Source organism: Athene noctua, chromosome 1 (assembly GCF_965140245.1).
Source record: "Athene noctua chromosome 1, bAthNoc1.hap1.1, whole genome shotgun sequence".
In the NCBI taxonomy this organism is placed as follows: Eukaryota; Metazoa; Chordata; class Aves; order Strigiformes; family Strigidae; genus Athene; species Athene noctua.
In genome coordinates this window covers 167,423,416-167,430,875 of record NC_134037.1, presented here as the reverse complement: position 1 = coordinate 167,430,875, position 7,460 = coordinate 167,423,416, and positions in this window count along the sequence as shown.

Below are 7,460 nucleotides of genomic sequence, written 5' to 3'. Positions count from 1 at the left end.
GACAAACCTGCACGCAGCACGTTCTCTCTCCCAGCACAGTCATAAGTCATGGGAGATCCTTCATTCTCGTCTAGGCACACAAGCTGTATATCAGTTTAGGACAGTTTAGTCGAGTCACTGCAACCCTTTTCCACTTGAGAACCACTGTATCAATGTCTTTGATACAGACACAAGGTAACTGATTCAAGAGTGTGTACAAGGGTAGTCACACTGAATTGCCCTCATCTGCTTCTGATGGTTTGTGCCTAATTAAACTGCAAATCTCTTGTTGTGGAAGAAGTGGTTGATTTTCAGATTACTGGAGCGTGCCTGGTATCAGCTGAAGTTGTACTGCAACAGTGCACTCTTGCTGTGAACAGGCTGAGGTCTGACTTCAGGCAGCCTCCCCACAGGCCCTCCACTAAGTGCCAGAGCTAGTGTTGGACGTGGTCTGCCTTAACACCAGTGGAGAAAACAGGCTGTGACAGGAGGGAACAGAGGTGGGCTGAAATGCCCTTTGGGGGTGTCTGTGACTTCCTCCATTGCTGGCGCTAGAGCGAGGGTGGGTGACGCAGCCCAGCCAATGCATCAGCCCAATGCAGCCGCAGCTGCAGCGGGGCAGCACCTCACCAGCATCATCCCCTGCACACAGCTGCCCTCTCCTGACTCCTTCTCTTGCATCTGCTTCGACACTGGCTTGACCCCTTGGAGAACCAGTTCAGGTCACAAAACAAGCAGCAAATTGGTCTTCTTTTCTCCTCTGGTTTCATTGGAAGCTATTCACATGAGCTGGAATGAGATGAGAGAGGGAGCTGGCCCATCCTTCCTGCTTCAGTGACTTCAGCCATACCAGAAGCCATGGAGAACCCACTTCACCCACTTCAGACTTGTGAACTGGGCAGCTTTGCCTCTGGCTAAACTTCACTGGGATGAGCCAAGTCCTGACTATGTAAAAAGGATTGATATTAATTTAATATTTTGTCTTTTGCCTCCATTTACAGATGAGGGCAGAGCTTAGATATGACACATATATGAGAACTACAGGTAACATTTTATAACTGGCCATTCCCTGCTTTTTTGAATACACTTAGTGATATATTTCCATTCACTTCACGTATTTCCCAGTTTAAATTTTTTGAATGATCCGGGTTTCCTGTACTACTTTCTATCTACTTTCTTCCCCTGGCAAGCTACCTAACATTTTTGTGTCTGATTGATTGTGAAATCAGAGTAACAATACTGCATACGTAAAAGAAACACTGGACATCTTAACCTTTGGAGGGACATGAACTCATTGTCCTGACTTCCACTGAAATGTACTGAACGGGAAGAACTTTCATCAGAGAGAGAAGAATGAGACCACAGCCGTGGACACTGAACTCTCCAGCTGTGTGAAAGATTAAAATAATAGCTGTAATCGCTGCTGTAGTCACTTGTTTCTTATCTTAAAAAATAGCCTAAATCCTCCCAAGTATGTCTGTGAGCACACTGAGATTTCTACCGACATTAATAATCATAAATTTGGTTTGTTCTTGCAACTAATAAAATAATTAGCACCAGCCACGTAAAAGGAGAGAGAAATATGCTAATTCATTCTAGCTTATAAATGAAAATCAGAAAAAACCTAACCCATGAAGCTAGATCATGAAGGCTGTTTAGCTCACTCCCAATTCAATTTGGTAGGGGGCAGTGGAAGAGCATCCAGATAGCCTGCTAATGACCCTCCTGCCTTTAATGGCCAACATGTGGCCATCCGGTCCATAGGATAATTATCTGGAAGTGCAAAACCTAACAAAACAGAACATTTAAAAAACTATCCAGAAAGCATTTGCACACAGATCAGGCGCCTATGGAGATTTGGAAAAAGCAGTGCTGGATCTTTCTTCTTGGCAGAACAGCCAGGCCTCATGATCCCTATTAGCAGGCTGCAGCTAGGGGACAGAACATTTAAATGCTCATCAGTGTGGAAGGATATAGCATTTTGTGGATTACGTAGCTGGAACAGAAGAGCCTCCAGATATTCATTCATTCATTCATTTATTTCTAATGACTTAGCTGGGAACTTGGAGAAACCAGGAGAGAAGGCACGAAGGCTGCTTTCCTCTCTGATCTCTGCTTGTCTCCTGGGTAGAGGAGAGTGATGGCCTATTGTTTGGGGGCTATTCTTGGGGTCTGGAGACTAAAGCCAGTTTCTTTGCCTGTGATTGCAACCAGCTGCTGAGGTCAGTTGGCAATCCCTGCAGCATTACGGTCCCTGCTGCTGGAAAAAGGAGCAGCTCTGTCCACCTTCCCAGCCACGTGCTCCTTTCCTCTCCCTCATGCCAGCAATAGCGCTCACCCAGCCTTTGGCCAACTTAGGCAGAAAACCAGTCCAGCAACCTGTTTTGGAAAACCAGTCCTCATCTGCCCAGAGAAAACATTGGTTTTCAATGAGATCAGGTGCCTGAAGGCAAGGCCACATTTTTCTGCAGCGTTTTAGACTTGAATCAGCTCAAACTTGTCTTGAAACTACATCTTTTAACTTTTTTTCCTGCATACTCTAGAGACAGTTGAAATTCCCCCTTTTCACAGAGCTCTTGTTAAGGACAGCAAGAGAAGAGGAGATAACACAAAGACAGGCACTAGGCTGTGTCTGCCTGCTCAATCCCAACCCTAAGAGACAGAAGCATGGTCAAGTGATACCCTTTTTTGGGCACATAGTCCTCAACACTCTCAAAGGGCTTTAAGCACAAGTCTGACCCCCAGAATTATGACAGTCACAAGTTATGAACTTTTAAAAGCACATATTTCTGAGCAGATTTTATTTATCTTCAGATGTTACAGCATCGGTATTTTCAAGCTTTTTTCTACCATCAGGAAGACTTTCTCTCCCAACCCTTTTTTTTTTTTTTTTTTTTTTTTAACCACTGAAAGCTCAGATCTACGCTTAAGAAAACTCGCAAGTGGAGTTTGGAGAAAGCCATCAGATGTGAAGAGCCCCATGCTCGCGTTGCTGAATTGGTAACATTGCTCCAGATTTGCGTGGGATGGCAGGGCAGGTGTTGGTAGGACTGAGCTGGTCACACAGCTCACAGCTTTTTTTGCAAGCTCACAGAAGATCACACACCACTTGTATAACTGGTGAGGAAGGGTGCTTAAAACTTGCGAGCTTGAGTGTTTGTGCCAGAAGTGTTAGGTTTTATGGGAGATTAGACACCGCTTGACACAGCAGGTCCTCTTGCCAGATCCCTGGCGCAGAGACAATTAAATGAGCCAAATAACCACATCCATCTCAGCATGTCCATGCATGCGTAAACAATTACTCTGTGGGACTGTTATTAAAGAAAATTAAATTTTAAGTCTGTACCCAGCCAGGAAATCTTAAGGGAGACTAATTTTCTAGGAACCATCTAGTGGGCACAGTCTGGGTAGACCTGGAAAGGTTTATAAATCTGATCTTAAAGTCCCTAATCCTGTTTATCTGCTACTGTACTTCTTTTAAAAACCCAGGACTTCTGAGAAATTGAGGAATTCAACCCCCAGGGACTCCTGCAAGTCCTTTGGACTTGCAAGAACTTAGACATTTGTTTCCAGCCAAGGCCATTTTTGGTCGCTTAGACCTTCATCAGTAGTTTACTTTTCAGCTGAAGTAAGACTGGTTTCCTGCTCTGCCTCAGCAGCAAACTCAGTTTTTACCATTCTACACAAAATCTGCTCATCTGTTTTCAAGGAGATGAGGACTGGCAAAACCTTAAAATAAAACAAAACACCCCTTTGCCCCCTAAAATAGACATACTGGGCTTTGCCTGGCTGCTGCCTGGAATCTCAATAAAGACCGTGAGACTGTGTGAGCCCTTGTGGAGGTCTGGTGTGTGGTATATGTAGAAGTGAAAGTGGAGGCAGCCCTAGAGTATCTGGGAGAGCAAAGCCTGCAGTAGCTTCTGTGGTGGAGGTGGTGCACACTGGGACATCTCAGTGTGTAGCGGTGCATGAAGAAAAATGACAGGGAAGGATTGCTGAGGATGCCGGAGATGTCTTCACAGCCCTGGCAGTCCAACAAACTCATCAAACGGTCATGTGCTGCTGCCCTGCAGAATCACCACTCAAAAATGCTCAGAAAAAAAAGTGGCTGTGGAAGAAGGATAAACACACTCAAGTGTGTTCATGCTTTTAGTTAGGTATTGTGACTCCACAGGGAATGGGCAGAAGGAAGATGAGTTGGTTCAGGGATGATGATGATGATGATGATGACGATGATGATGATGGCTGGCACCAAACTGGCACTTGATTACCTTAGTCCCAGTTCTGCTGCTCAGACCACAGGGGGACTTTCAGCAAGCCCTTCAGCCGGGAGGGTCTCCACTTGTCCATGCCTAATAATAAAATGGACCTCCTCTCTGCAGACCTTTTGAGATCTGCTGCTGCAAAGAACCATACAAGTGCAAGATACCTTTTTTCCTTTATATGATAAATGTTCCTTTAAAGTCTCCTTGGGCTGCTCAGATGATTCCCTCTCCTAATGGGGACAGCTGGCTCATTGATGTAAGAGGCCATCCATCAGGCTGACCAACTGATAGGTTTCTACTGTGGCTCCAGTTGTAGTTGCCAAAAGAAGCACTCCAGAATTGTCTTTGAAATATTGTATTTTTAAGTGAATAAGGAGGGATTGGAATGTCCTCATCCAGCCTTTATTATTTAGCTGCTTTTGAATGATCCTTTTCAAAAAGAGATTGGGCAGCTATGGGGAAAGAAGAAAAAAAAAAAAAGAGAATAACACGGTTTATTACTCCTTTATACATTTGATAGATTTAATATAAAAATAGTTATAGCAAAAACACAGATGCCATGGTCTGCCTTCCTATTTGCACAGGCTGTAATGAGTTGACATTTGAATGAGTCTGGAAAACTGTATTTAAAAACTCCTCAGAGGTCCCAGAGTGGGAAAATACATTATTGCTGCCTGATTTGGAAGTTACATGTTTTAAGGACATTTTCAGAGTTGCACACCTCTTTCAGGCTGCAATTCTACATCTTCTGAACAAGTGACACTTAAGCTCCCCACTCACAATGCCTGTATGTCTGCATGCACTGTCCCATATTTTTAAGCTCCTATAGACTGATAAGGGCAGGGAACCGATCCATGAAGCTTTCCTTCAGATTTGTTTTCAGAGGCAAAAAAATTAGGTGAAATACATTGATCTCTGATTTCTACTCACATCACTAACTGCCCTATAAGGGAGAGGGGATAGACCAGGAGAAACACACACTGGACTAAACAGCACGAGATCTTCAGGAGAGAATAAACTCTCTGCTGGTGAAGCAGCAGAGATTTCTGCAGCTTGCCTGGGCTTATTGCTCACCTTGTTTCAGCAGGGAGTTTGCTAGAAGAACTTCTGCCATCGTTAACAGTGTGTTCACATGTGCCTGCTTGGACGTTATTCAAAACCTCTTTCGGCTGCCAAGGGGACTAGGTGACATCTCCTGTCATACTCCAGCTGATGGGTGACAGCTAACTCCAGTGTTTGTGCTCTTGCATGGCAGCCGCTGAGCCCAGCTTACATCAAGTGCCAGATTTTTTTACTGGTTTCCAAAGTAAAAAAAGTTTATACTGACCAGGCTGTCTCCACCCCCCCTGCAAGTCATCGACCAGGTCCAGTCAAACCTGGCAGAAGTGTAGGGTATCTCTCAAAGGAATGAAGCTCCTACATGTTTTAGGAAGGTCTGTAGCTGCGTGTACAAGAGAAGTCCTCAGAGTGGGGCCACTGGCCATGTGAAGAGCAAGTGGGAACGCTGCTGCGTGTCATTTGGCACCTAAATCTCACTGATCAGTTCATGCGTACGTTGCTCAGAAAATAACACACCTGCCTTTTGCTAGGTATGCTGTGGTAAGGACAGAGATTTAGATGGAGGATAGGGCTAAGGATGAACTGTGATGATTTTGGCTAGAGGTGTGAGACTATATAACAAAATTCATAGGAAGCCAGACTTCATTAGCTCCATTGCCTAATAAATGGCCTGAATTTTGGAGATACATCTGACAGCTTCAACAGAAATTTCCCAGAACCGAGGTATCATGAAAAACAAATTACTTAAGATACAAAATGTAGTTTTAAAGCCCAAGGTTTAGGTATCCACACATGAAAAAAAATGTTATCAAGGCCCTAAGTATAGGAAGGAGAAACCAACTTGTACAAAACAAGAACTTCCATGACGAAAAATATTACCACTTTAAACTCAGCTATAATATTCTCCTCTTGCTTGTCTGCAGGGGAAGTATTGAAATATCAACTATGGGGCTAGTCCCTCCAAGAGAGAGAGAGAATGCCATCTATAGATTTTGGTGGGAATATTAGCACTGCATTACGAAGCACCAGTTATTGATGGCACACGAGGCTGCGTGACAGAGCACTGACTTGTCTGATCCAGGAGTCTGTCAATTAACGAGTCACACCACTCGGCTCTGGAGTACAGACACCCTATAATGGCCCAAAGCAATAAGTCATAGTACTGACTAACAGGTACGAGTGTGTATAGGAGGTGAGTATTGCTGCTTTCAGGTGACAAAGAGTCGCATGTATGTGCAAACATTCATTATGTACATAGGCTCTGAGTACTGGGGGATTAAAATTTCATTAGCTGTTGCAGAGCTCCTGGATGGTAATTTCAGGATGGCAAGCACATAGATCTGCAAATGAGGATACACAAAGGGCTTTATTTCTCCAATTGGAGAACAGTTTGTATGATTTAAAAAAATAAAACAGGGAGCTAACATGCTCATTTTAACATTTGTAGTTAATGTCTGAATGGGGAAGTGTTCCTAAAAGGCATTTTACAGTAAATTTCTCCACCGGCTATCTCTTCTCTGTGCATTTGCAGAAGTCCTGAAAGAAGCGGAGTTTAGCTCTCAAATATCCAGCTCTGCCTACTCATGGGGTGCATTTCAGGCCCCTCTGAATCATCACTTTCTTTGGATCTACATGGGAAATTAGACAACGATCACTATCCTCCTGTGGGGAAACATCCCCCAGTAAGGACAAGCCATGCCATCTCCCATGCCAGCTTACCCAGCTCCCAAAGCAGAGGCAGAAACTGTCAGGTGGAGGGTGGCTCTTGCTGCTGCAAGGAGGGGCTGCTCCCTCCTTCCCTGTGGGCATCCCCCCAAGGTAGGCAGATGCTGAGGTTTGGTGCCTGCGGTGTCTGGGAGTGGGTTTGGTTTCTCTGGATGGGTAACGAGGAGTCGCTGAGCCTCTCTGCAGGGTCACTGCATGGGGCAGCTCTTCCCCTGCCCCAGAGTCCACAGTTTGTAAGCTCAGCTTTGGAAACTGGATAAATGCTTTCAAGGAAATGGTGGGTTGGCAACTCTCAGCCCTTCCAGCACAGTGCTAAGAATAAGGAAGGGGCACTGAAACTGCCCTGTGGAGAGGGAGAGGAAGATGCTCTGAAGCCCATGGTGTCTTCATCCTCCTTTGTGGATCCCCAGATCAGGGGGAAAGGCATCCTCT